The sequence below is a fragment of the Paroedura picta genome, chromosome 7, assembly GCF_049243985.1.
Source record: "Paroedura picta isolate Pp20150507F chromosome 7, Ppicta_v3.0, whole genome shotgun sequence".
NCBI classification, from domain to species: Eukaryota; Metazoa; Chordata; class Lepidosauria; order Squamata; family Gekkonidae; genus Paroedura; species Paroedura picta.
In genome coordinates, this window is record NC_135375.1 from 29,076,649 (window position 1) to 29,088,458 (window position 11,810).

Sequence of the window (11,810 nt, forward strand, 5' to 3'; positions counted from 1 at the left end):
CTGAAAAGCACAGAAAGACAGCGATAGACCCTGTTGTGAGAGTCTGGAGCACCTTGCGCCGCTGTATCTCTCTGGGATTTGATGGGGGTTGCAGTCCCTCCTCCTGAGCTACGTATAAGTCACAGCTGTCTTATTCTGACCCTGTTCACCTGTGGCGTTCAGAGGTGGTTTGCCATTGCTTGCCTTTGTGTCATGATGACCCTGGTATGCCTTGGTAGTCTCCTATATAAATACTAGGCAGGGCCAACGCTGCTTAGCTTCTGTGATCTGACGCGATTGGGTTAGCCTGGGCTATCTAGGACAGGGTGCTTTATATCTACACTGTATATACAGCAAACACAACAAAACCTCTGTATGTTTCCAGTGGTCTATGTCCTTCCAAGGGAACCCACCTTGGAACTTCTTACTGATTGGTGGAATGGGGGACAGACAGCACCAGTGTCAGAAGTAACACTATGAAGCCAGGTGATTGGTCCCTCTTGTTCACTGCTGTCTCCTCTGATTGGTAGCAGTGCTCCAAGCTCTCGGGCTCTTTCTCACTAATCTAGTACTCAGGATTGACGAATGGGAGATGCAAAGGTTTGTACCTAGGATTTTGGGCATACCATGTGTATGATTTACCCAAGAGAAACCAGTCATCCCCCTCAGGAAGAATTTCCATGTTTCTGACCCCTAGATTCACAATGTAAGTATCAAGGAGTCTGGATTGGATTCTTCCCTGCATTGCATCACTGCTTACTGGAACCCCACGCCATCTGCAATACACTCTCCCCAAGTACTGTATATTTTCATAGGACCATGCTAGTGACTTGTAATAATTATCCTGAAAAAATAAATAGCTGTTAGCTAAAAACAAACGGAGAGGAATTTTCCCTTCCATTGCTCAGAACAAACAAACCATCAAACCACACACTGCTTTGATAAACCCTCCATAAGGACATGATCCTTTTCTTATTGATCCCATTCCTTCATCTAGAGTTGCTTACCAGGTTGCATTGGGGTTGTGCTGACACAATCCTCTGTGTTATGATGACCGCGGGTAGCTGTAAGAAAGAAGACTGCACAGTGAACAGTTTTCAAAGGGAGGGAAACAGTTTTCAAAGGAGAGGGAAAAGGACAAAGACAGGAAAAGAAGTGAGGCAGGTGCTGTTATGTTCCACAGTTTCAGGAAAGCTGTTTTCTCCAGCTTTTTATATGGATGTCCACATCATTGTCTTTGCTGGTGGATCCTGTTTTCAAATAGAATCATAGAATCATAGAGTTGGAAGGGGCCATATAGGCCATCTAGTCCAACCCCCTGCTCAACGCAGGATCAGCCCTAAGCATCCTAAAGCATCCAAGAAAAGTGTGTATCCAACCTTTGCTTGAAGACTGCCAGTGAGGGGGAGCTCACCACCTCCTTAGGCAGCCTATTCCACTGCTGAACTACTCTGACTGTGAAATTTTTTTTCCTGATATCTAGCCTATATCGTTGTACTTGAAGTTTAAACCCATTACTGCGTGTCCTCTCCTCTGCAGCCAACAGAAACAGCATCCTGCCCTCCTCCAAGTGACAACCTTTCAAATACTTAAAGAGGGCTATCATGTCCCCTCTCAACCTCCTTTTCTCCAGGCTGAACATTCCCAAGTCTCTCAACCTATCTTCATAGGGCTTGGTCCCTTGGCCCCAGATCATCTTCGTCGGTCTCCTCTGTACCCTTTCAATTTTATCTACGTCCTTCTTGAAGTGAGGCCTCCAGAACTGCACACAGTACTCCAAGTGTGGTCTGACCAGTGCTGTATACAATGGGACTATGACAATGGGACTATTTAGTGCTTTTCAACACTAAAAATAAGGGTTTCTTACCCTGTTTATTGCCCTGCAAACTTAGTTCCTAGTTGTCACATACCCCACTTGAACTGAATTCATTACCTAAACACACCCTACCTTCTCCTACTGCTGCCACCATGAGGGAAGATTAGCAAATTGTCCTTCAAGGAAGTTCGTCTGCTATTGCTGCGTGGTGTAGTGCTTAAGAGCAGGATCGTGTAGTGGTTAAGAGTGGCGTACTCTAATCTGGAGAAATGGGTTTGATTCCACACTCTTCCTTCGTGCGCAGTTAGACGGGTGACCCTGGGCCAGTCACCATTCTCTTAAGATTGCTCTTGCAGAGCAGTTCTCTTAGAGTTCTCTCCATCCCACCTACCTCATAGGGTGTCTGTTGTGGGGAGAAGATAGGAAAGGTGTTTGTATGCCACTTTGGGACTCCTTTGGGTAGTAAAAAGCAGGGTATAAAAAAACCAACTTTTCTTCTACTGGGCTCCATCTTGACCGTTTATGCACTGGAGGTTTCATGCCGGGCTGCAGGCTGGAGTCTCAGTTGTGGCAGGTTGCCCCACCTCTTCCTGAACCCACAAGGGGGAGCATTTGGCCCGGTGTGCCTCATCCGCCCTCGATTTGTGCTCCTGCACGGGGCAGTGAAGTTCCCAATGCATAAACAATCCTGAGAAACCCCTAATAAGTTTCTGAGGAATGTCAGGGCTTTTGGGAATGCCACTTGAAATCCACCACTGTAGAGCAGCAATTTGGGAACCACAGTATAAGGCAGGAATGGGTGTGGGAGAATAATGGCTGTCAATCTGAGCTGCTCTGGGGAAGGGTAAAATTGAATAGGTAGTTAGGTAGATAGAAAACAAGATTCAAATTTGGAACTCAGTTACAAGGGAGAATATATTGCTCTATCTAGGGGTGGATTGGCCATTACGGTCACTGGGGTTTTTCCTGGTGGGTGGATACCTTCCTCCCCCCTGGGCTGGGCCAGCACAATGGTGAAAAGGGTGATACCAAACTCAGCAAAGCTGTAACAAAGGAGATATGAGCTGGCTGGACAGGCAAAGAGAATGCCATGGCCCCATCTTCCTTAAAGCTGGCCTTTTCTCACTTCCTCCTAGGATTGTTTTTATTAATATTATTATTCATTTGACTTTTATACTATTTAACACATGCAGTGTCAATATCAACAAACAGGTATTGTATCGCTTCAGCTCTTCTAGGACTAGACTTCAGTCTTGAGGCAGCTTTGATAGGGGACCCAGTGGGTGTTACCTGATTCACTGGCCTCAACCCAAAGCCCGGCAGAAGAGTATGCCTCAGTATGCCCCTGACTGTGCCATGGCTTCGCTTAGTGTCTCCAGTCTCATTCCAGGTGCCCATTCCAATTCTCCTGCATATTCTGATGCCTTTGCTACTTCATAGGACGCTCATCGGCCTTACTGTAATTTCATGCTATTTGTCCAAAGTGCTGCTATTAAATTTGAATGCAGAGAGAGACCACATGTACTCAGTATTTTTTTAACTTCAAAGTAAACAAGATGGGGTTAAATCATGGTGGAGTAGTGAGGCAGGGGGAATGTTTCATGTTCAAAATTTTTTCTTATGAGGCAAATAGCTATTTTGTGTCTCGGAAATGTGGTCTATAAAGTGTAAATCTATCCAGAGTTACTCCTGTCTAAACTCACTGAAATTAATGGAAGAGCTAAATCAAAGTCCAGTAGAACCTCAGACAAGATTTTGGAGTATGAGGTTTTGGGAGTCAAAGTTTCCTTCAACAGCCTGGCCCATCTCCTAACAACCTTCATGCATCTTGATTTCTACAATACAGCAAGACTTGTGCGGATGGTAACAGAACTCTTTATGTTTCCCTTTTCATATCTGTTGGAGGCAGTTGTGTCTTCACATACCTTGAGACTGTTACATAATGGTTGGGAAGATCCAAAAGGGCCTGACAGTGGTCCCTGTTTTGGGTAACAGCAAGAAACAGAAAATTTCTATCCAAAAGCAACAATCAACATTGCTTTGTTCTCAGGACATACAAAGCCACTGGTTTCCAGCCAAGAAAATACCAAAGCATATTGCTGTAGATAAATTTGAAGAGAGATTTGTTAGAACACTGATTCTTCCCTGATGGTAGCTGAGGAAATTAGCGCTGGGAAAGTGCAGAATATTTCTAAGCCTGAATTGTAGTCTGGTTTGTTCTGCACCCATATGAGAAAAAGTGGATAGTGTTGCAGTACTAATTTTGTCTGTGTGTGCCACATGTTTACTCTCTCCTTATTAGTCAGTTTCTCACTGGGCATGTTTTTTTAAATTGTTAGAAAAGATTCTTCACGTTGCATTTACTGTAGGGTAGCTATCTTAGCTGAGTGTTGTTCTCACCCTTTCAGTACTGCTTAAGCATTTTTTTACAAGGGGGGGGGTTAAGTCTAGCAATTCATTGTCAATGTCCCTCCTCCCAAATAGTGCAGAGGGTCCCAGGAGAGAGTGGGATCTGACTTTCTTGGGATGCTCAGGACTAGCTATGTTTCGAACAAGGAATGGGATGATCATTTCTCAACTGGACCCCCATTTCAGCCCTTTCCATCTCCACTCCAATTGACTTGAAATCAAGATTGGAAGAAATCATTGCACGGCTGCTTGGAGGTCAGTCGGGCACTCTGCGGAGTCCTGTTTTTTCATTGGCTGCGCAGGTCCTCAGAAGCTGAACGGGTTGTTTTGGTAACTTTATTTGTTTAAGGATCAAAAGCATGAATGACTTAGACCAGTCTAAACTCTCTCTCTCTCTCTCTCTCTCTCTCTCTCTCTCTCTCTCTCTCTCTCTCTCTCTCACCTGGTATTCTTTGCACTATTTGGGGGGGGGGGACACTTAATGATGATTAGTCACCAGTCCTAACCCCCATTTATATAAAAAAGAAAGGAAAACTTTAAATGCCTAAGTAGTACTGAAGGGGGAAGAACCATGTTCAGCTAAGATGGCTATCCTAGCTGAATGTAGCTTGAAGAACCTTACAGTTTCAAAAAAAAGTGTCCAATGCAAAACTGACCAATAAGGAGAGACCACAATGCCATGCAATGTGGACAGTGGAGGAGTGGCCTCCAAGAGACAACAAAAGGTGGTAGTAGGAAATCCAACTGAATCATTATCCTTTTGAATTAACTTAATCTTGGAAGCAAAGCAGGGGGGGGGGGAACTGCCACAAAACCGCTCTCACAAAACCCCCAAAAAATCTGCAAACAGAAAGCAAACTGAATGCTGGAGGGAGGAAAACCCATGCAGAAGGAAAACAAAAACCCAAAAGCAAGCACGTTCAGTGCAGAAATGACATGCCCCACACTTCTATATTTCAGACTACCAGGTGATGCTGAAAAAATTGCTCTTTGTGAGCTCTCGCACAGAGCAAAACTTTCCTATGGTTTTCTTTTTGTATTAGCAGTGCAATAGCAATGAAGCTTCCACATGGTGGGTTTCTACGTGATTTTGCTAGCTCAGTCCCTATAGCAGCCAGTCCATCACCCACATCACAGGGGGCTTTTTGAGTTTTCAAAAAAGGTATTTGACATACTGATTTAAAAATGTAAAAAGCCATCTCCTCCAGTGCAAGAATAGGGCAAAATGTGGGTAGGGGCATGAAAAATGATACCGGTGTGGATGGGACCATGAAATCTTGGTTTCATGTGGTACCCATCTTGGTTTCTCCAGAGAGCCAGTTTGGTGTAGTGGTTAGGAGTGCGGACTTCTAATCTGGCATGCCGGGTTCGATTCTGCGCTCCCCCACATGCAACCAGCTGGGTGACCTTGGGCTCGCCACGGCACTGATAAAACTGTTCTGACCGGGCAGTGATATCAGGGCTCTCTCAGCCTCACCCACCTCACAGGGTGTCTGTTGTGGGGAGAGGAATGGGAAGGCGACTGTAAGCCGCTTTGAGCCTCCTTCGGGTAGGGAAAAGCGGCATATAAGAACCAACTCTTCTTCTTCTTCTTCATTATCTTTCCCAAAACATTGCAGCAAAGTAGATTTGTTAAAGATCACATGAAAATCAGATTAACACCCACAAGATGCTCAAAATCACAATAATACTGTGGGGAAGCAGAGGAAAACCTTGCCTTCAAATAGCATCAATGCCAGGAAAAACAACTTGCGTATAAGTGACTTGTGTCTATTTGATATATTTTTTTCTTTCACGTCTTCAAACTGCTGTCATACAATCCTCTTGACAGATTCAGGAACAGCCTGAGGTTTATCATCTATCAATTTTAATAACATATAATGGCTATTTACTCTATACTTCTTTCCACTTCTGTTACTCTTGAAGAACCTTCTGGTGGCTATAATTGGTATTTCTAATAAACCTCTGTCCTTGCTACAGTCACTTACCACAATAATTATCTCATTCTTTGCTAAGCACAACACAGATGAAGCATTTAACGAGGCCTTAGCCTTCAAGCAGATCTTCACAAAGCAAGCCAGCCGGCTCAGGGTCAACCACAAATCAAGCCAAGTTTGCTCCAGGTTGCATTTTCATATAGATCCAGACCAAATTTGTCATCTAAAGAACTGCTTTGGGGGGGGCTGAATGCAACCTAAAGGGCTGACCTGGGACCGCTAAGCCTCTTCTTCCAACAATAGCCTCTTCTTCATGCTGTTTTTAGGCTGTTGCCTGAATTCACGTGTGATGTTCTCTTCAGATCTAGTATCTTTGACAAATCCATGCATTAACTAGGATGACTCTCAAATCCTTTGGTTATTCTCGTAAATAAAAAGGATAAATACAAGTTTGTGCATAAATTGCAGGATAAATCAACATCACACTGAAGGTAAAGGTATCCCCTGTGCAAGCACCGGGTCATGTCTGACCCTTGGGGTGACGCCCTCCAGCATTTTCATGGCAGACTCAATACGGGGTGGTTTGCCAGTGCCTTCCCCAGTCATTACCGTTCACCCCCCAGCAAGCTGGGTACTCATTTTACCGACCTCGGAAGGCTGAGTCAACCTTGAGCCGGCTGCTGGGATTGAACTCCCAGCCTCATGGGCAGACAGCTTCAGATAGCATATCGCTGCCTTAACACTCTGCGTCGCAAGAGGCTCAAGAGGCACAAGAGGCTCACTGAAACTGCAGCATAAATGTTCTTAACTGTATTTGCTAGTACTCAGTCTTCATCATGCTTGCCTCTCTCTCTCTCTCTCTGTTTCCCCCCCTGTTGTTGGTTTCCTCAATCCTCTTGGACCTCTAAATTTAGACTGCAAACTCCTCAGGGCAGAGACTTTGGACAGGTTTGTGCAATCTGCCACATATAGAGGTGACATTATAGAAATAGTGGGATGGAGTAAGAAGTTGCTTGTGCTAATGCTTGTACAACAGCTTGTGCCAAACATCACACAGTGCAATAAGAGGTTGGATCAACTACTGGGTCCCTTCTTTGTGCCTGTGCAAGGAATCTGTGTAAGTGAAAGAATAATGTTAAGCTCAGTGTCATCTTTTCTCCCTCAGAACTCTTTCAGAAGAGGCACAGACGTTCTATGAGCAGGAGATACTGTTCGGATCTAACCAAAGAAAACAATGCCAATGAGCATAATCATTTACAATGTCGCCACCTTACCATGTCCCCTTGTGGTTGTCATTTCTAGTAGGAGCTTCCAATGCGGGAGAAAAAAAGAAGTAGTTGAGGTTGTTTTTCTTTTTTCTGGATTCTGACACTGCGAATGTAGGTATCAGTTCTGACTGATTTAAAGCGGTAATGATCTTTCAGCATACTAATGCCCAGAATCAGTCTATAAAATAGTCAATAGAAAAACGTTTAAAGGAAACTGGATGATTTTCACACTGTCTTTTATCTGGAAAAATAACCATGTGAAAGTATTGACTTCCCTCACGAACATTTTCCACTTTATGGGGAAATAATAGTATCTGGTATGCACTTGACGCAGATATGCATCTTCCTTTAGATCTAATGGTTAATGCTAGGAAATTTACTTATTTAATTCTGCGCTCATCGCTATACATACTTTAGCCACACATTCTATACAGTTTACATTAACAAATCCTTATGACACAAGCCAGTAACATTTTGCAAACAATCCAAGCATGAAAACGGGGAGTGGGGGGTGGGTGGGATGAGAGAGAGAATGAGACTGTTCAGACAGGATCTGGAAGGATTTCTTACGGGAATAAAAATATCTTTTCAAGAACTGTGAATCTTCTGCATTGTGCAAGAGGTTGGATTAGATAATCCTTGGGTTCCTTCCAGTTCTGTGTTTCTAAGTTTTGGCTAAACCAGTGGTCCAATACATAGCACTGGTTGAGTGCCATGACACCCAACAATGCATATCTTATGGTCCATTTGCTTCTTTGCCAAAACATCTTTGCCTTGAAGAAAAGAGCCCATCATGTTTTTTCTCTACCACATTATACCTCATCTTCTTCAGAAGAACCCAGGAGGTATCACCGCTGTGTCTGAAGGGAAACACCCATCCAGAAATAGCTGCTTCCCTCTGTAGGATGGTGCATCCTACGAACATTTAATGACTCAGCCTGTATCCCCAAGGGCGCCACTTTGTGATTGACTAGTGTAGCAGTCATTTTGTGACCATCCTCAAAATTCCAAAAGTGTCCACAGAATCAATAAGATTAAAAAAAAAAGACATGGAAAAATGCAGTGACCATTTCTATTAGTAAAGCTACTGTGACATCTGATCCTGTCTAGCAGACCACAGGTGCTGAGCCCCCTTTACCCAATCTGTTATCCCCATAGCTAGACAGACCCAAAGGCTCAGAGTGTTGAACAAAATCTGCAAACTCAAATCTTCAAATTTACTTGAGACCTTGACCTAGTCAAACTCTCATTTGGTTTATGGGGGTTTTGTGATAAGAAGGCAAAACAGAACTATTTACTCTGCCCTGGGCTGTTTGGAGAAAGGATGAAAATACAAACGATAAAAAGGGGCATGTTGCTTTAAGACACTTGAACTGGCAGCTCTCCTCCACTTGATAGTGCTTATCTATTGCAATGGAAGATGCTGCTTGAGCCAGAGCCCCTTCAAGTCAAGGGCTGGGTTCAGCCAACAATCCAACAGCTGTCCAAAACCGAATGAGTATTGGGATTCCTTTTAACCAGTCTTAGTATCATTGATCATGTTTTCGGTGCTAAATAACATCAGTTTATCTTTATGGCAGAACAAATACTTCAGATCCTTAGAGAAGCACACAGCAAGTAAAAATACATTGGCTGGCTGGCATATCAGAAGTGCAAATAGGCAACATGTTTAAACAATGCAGAATTATATAAATTAGTTCCCACATAAGGAATTGCTCCTGGCTCTGAGCCCCTGATAGCAATATTTATCCTTGAATCAGAGGATTTTCGAGCCAGTAGATTCACATAACACCCACTTAGTTTAATGAGTTGTAAAAAGGGCACAGGGCCGGGATAGTAATATGCCACTACTACTCAATAAATAAAAATACAAATAAAATCCGTACTTAAAAAAAAACACATTTGTCCTTAAAATTCCCACTTAATCAATAGCAATGGATATTGTTACTACCTTGGTGATTGCACCCAAGTACATTTATTTTAATGTCAGCTAAATCTGAAACAAAAACACCAACAAAGATTCATCAAAAATGCGCTACGCCAGCCAAATAATTGGATAAGAGCATAACTGGCAAGCCAGAAGAAATGCTTTGGTTTCGAAAATGGACGTGTGGGAGAGCAGCAGCTTTATAGGCAGAAGGTCTCTGGTCCAATTCCCATTGTCTCCAGTTATAGGAGGTGATTTTGAAGACCTCAGCATGAGACTCTAGAGAGATGCTGGTCAATCAGAAGACTGACTTGGATGAACTGATGGTCTGACTCAGTATAAGGCAGCTTCATGTGTTCAAACAAAGAAAGCCCTTAATCTTTCCTGAGGTCTGCCATTGACTTCCTGCATTCCACTGCCCCCTGTTTCTGGAGTCACTTCCTTTGCCCCATACATGTCAATGGTTCCCAGAGCAAGAAAGCTGAAGAGGAACTCTGTGAGTCGGAGACGCAGGAGATGCCAAAGAATAGTCATTACTCCTTTCGACGATAAAGAAAGTCCTGTGCCTTCATTGAATTAGATGAGTCCCTTAGTTGTAATATTATTAATTACACAAAGTTACTCTGCACCACTTAGGATAGTGCTATGTCCTTCTTTCCTCTGAGTTAACTCTCATACTCGCTGTTGATTCGGTTAATAGAATTGACCTCCGCTGGCAACTTCATTCATTTGAAAAGAAAAGAAAAAGACTTTATTATATAGTAACAGTGGCTTTGTCTGAGTAAAATAAATGCATGCCACAGTCTCAATAAGAAAACAAAATCATTGCAGGAGCAATATCCCATCTAAGTCACCAGTGCTCAGTTGCATGTAATTGGTAGTAAATAAAGGGGTTAATTTTGCTCTCCAAGCTATTGTTATAAGCCTAATTATTTTGCATGTCTTCATTTCATTAATGAATTGCTGCCTTTTGCCTCTGTCTCTTTCCCCATTGCTTTTGCTTAAACCTCCTGGTGGGAAGGGACAGATTAATTTTGCTGTGCCGTAATGAAACTGTATGCTACATTAGATCCCACCATTTGGCATGTGCTGCCAATATCGCCATTATGTGTAATGAATTATTTTTTGTGAGTCCCAAATTAACATGGGCCTTCAGTGTGCATCTCCAGATATTTGTAAGGACACAGCTGGCATGCCAACCAAGTTAAACAGTTGCCTTGAACTTGTGTGGCAGTCTACCGCATTCCGCTGCACATTTGACACCTGGGTTCAGTCCCTGAGGTGAGTTTCACCCATTAATCTGGAGAAAAATAAACAAATGGAGAGCTGGCAATCAGGCTTGTATAGAAGATCAAAGTCAGAAAAGCTCGATACTGCAGCAAAGTCACAAAAAGTGGGAATGCTTACAGGACAGCTGTGATGGTTGTTCCCATATTCATTCTTGACCCTTTGTGTTTTTAAGCCCTGTTCATCTCAAAGAGGTCTTGGACCCTTTTTCATGTGAAGCATGTTGGTTGTTGGCAAGCAGATAGATCTGAGATGAAGGTGGGGACTGAAGCAATGGATGATAATATCATAAAGTTTCCAATACCTTCCTAAAACAGCAGGAGATACTGTATACTGCAGATTTCATTCTGAAAAGTTGCAGGTTCCTCAAGTTGCAGGTTCCTCAAATACACCCTTAAAATATTTCCCTCTTCGTTGGCTCCCCAATAGTTTTTCTTCTGCTCATGTTGGCATTGGGATCACCCAGCAGACGGTGAGACTATCTGTGGTGGGACCTGATTGTAAAAGATATAGATAAAACACAGTGTGTTTCAATGCATATGCATCAGGAACAAAAAGCTAGATAAAGGCAAACAGTGCATACATCACAGCAGTTGCAATAATTATACAAGGGCAGTACATATAATTGTTGTGCAACAGGCAGGCCTTGGAGACAGCTCTGACTCCTCTGATGAAGAACAGCTGGATTCCATGCCTATCAGCCACCAGCTGAAGTTGAGCAATCAGATAAGGAAGCACAGGAGGCTATGAGATGTGTGTTTCATCCCTCCAACCAGAACTGTCAGTCCAGGGTCAGCCAGCAGCCCCATCTCCTCCATGTTCCCCAGATCTACAAGAGCAATGTTGGCATAGATGTAGAGGGAATTTACAGTCTGAACGCATGGCAACATGCCTCAGAGCTCAGCATCAGCAATCAGTTGCAGAGGAAGGAGTAACATCGCAAAAGGAGACATAAAGCAACTGCTGCAGACATGATGCAGGGCTCAAAGCCTATGAAAGTATGGGGGAGGAGCTCTTCAGCATGGTTTCAACACATTCCCATACTGACCTGCTGCTGTAGCTGTAGCTGTATCAGTCTTGCTTTTCAGAAAACTGACATTGGCCTACTTAGACAACTCTTGTACAGTTTATAGACTCAATTTATTAAACTCAGGCGTTCTGCCTTGGATAACCAGCTCCTGTTATCT

At 43.3% G+C, this 11,810-nt stretch overlaps 1 long non-coding RNA gene across 1 annotated transcript; it reads right to left on the minus strand.

The window, feature by feature from the left end:
• Positions 1 to 9,365: 9,365 nt before the first annotated feature.
• LOC143841750 (uncharacterized) lies at positions 9,366 to 11,112 on the minus strand. Its single transcript, XR_013232782.1, has 2 exons — positions 10,928 to 11,112; positions 9,366 to 10,055 (listed from the first exon to the last, which is right to left on the minus strand). It is a non-coding gene; the product is annotated as an uncharacterized LOC143841750 (long non-coding RNA).
• Between the last annotated feature and the right edge of the window lie 698 nt (positions 11,113 to 11,810).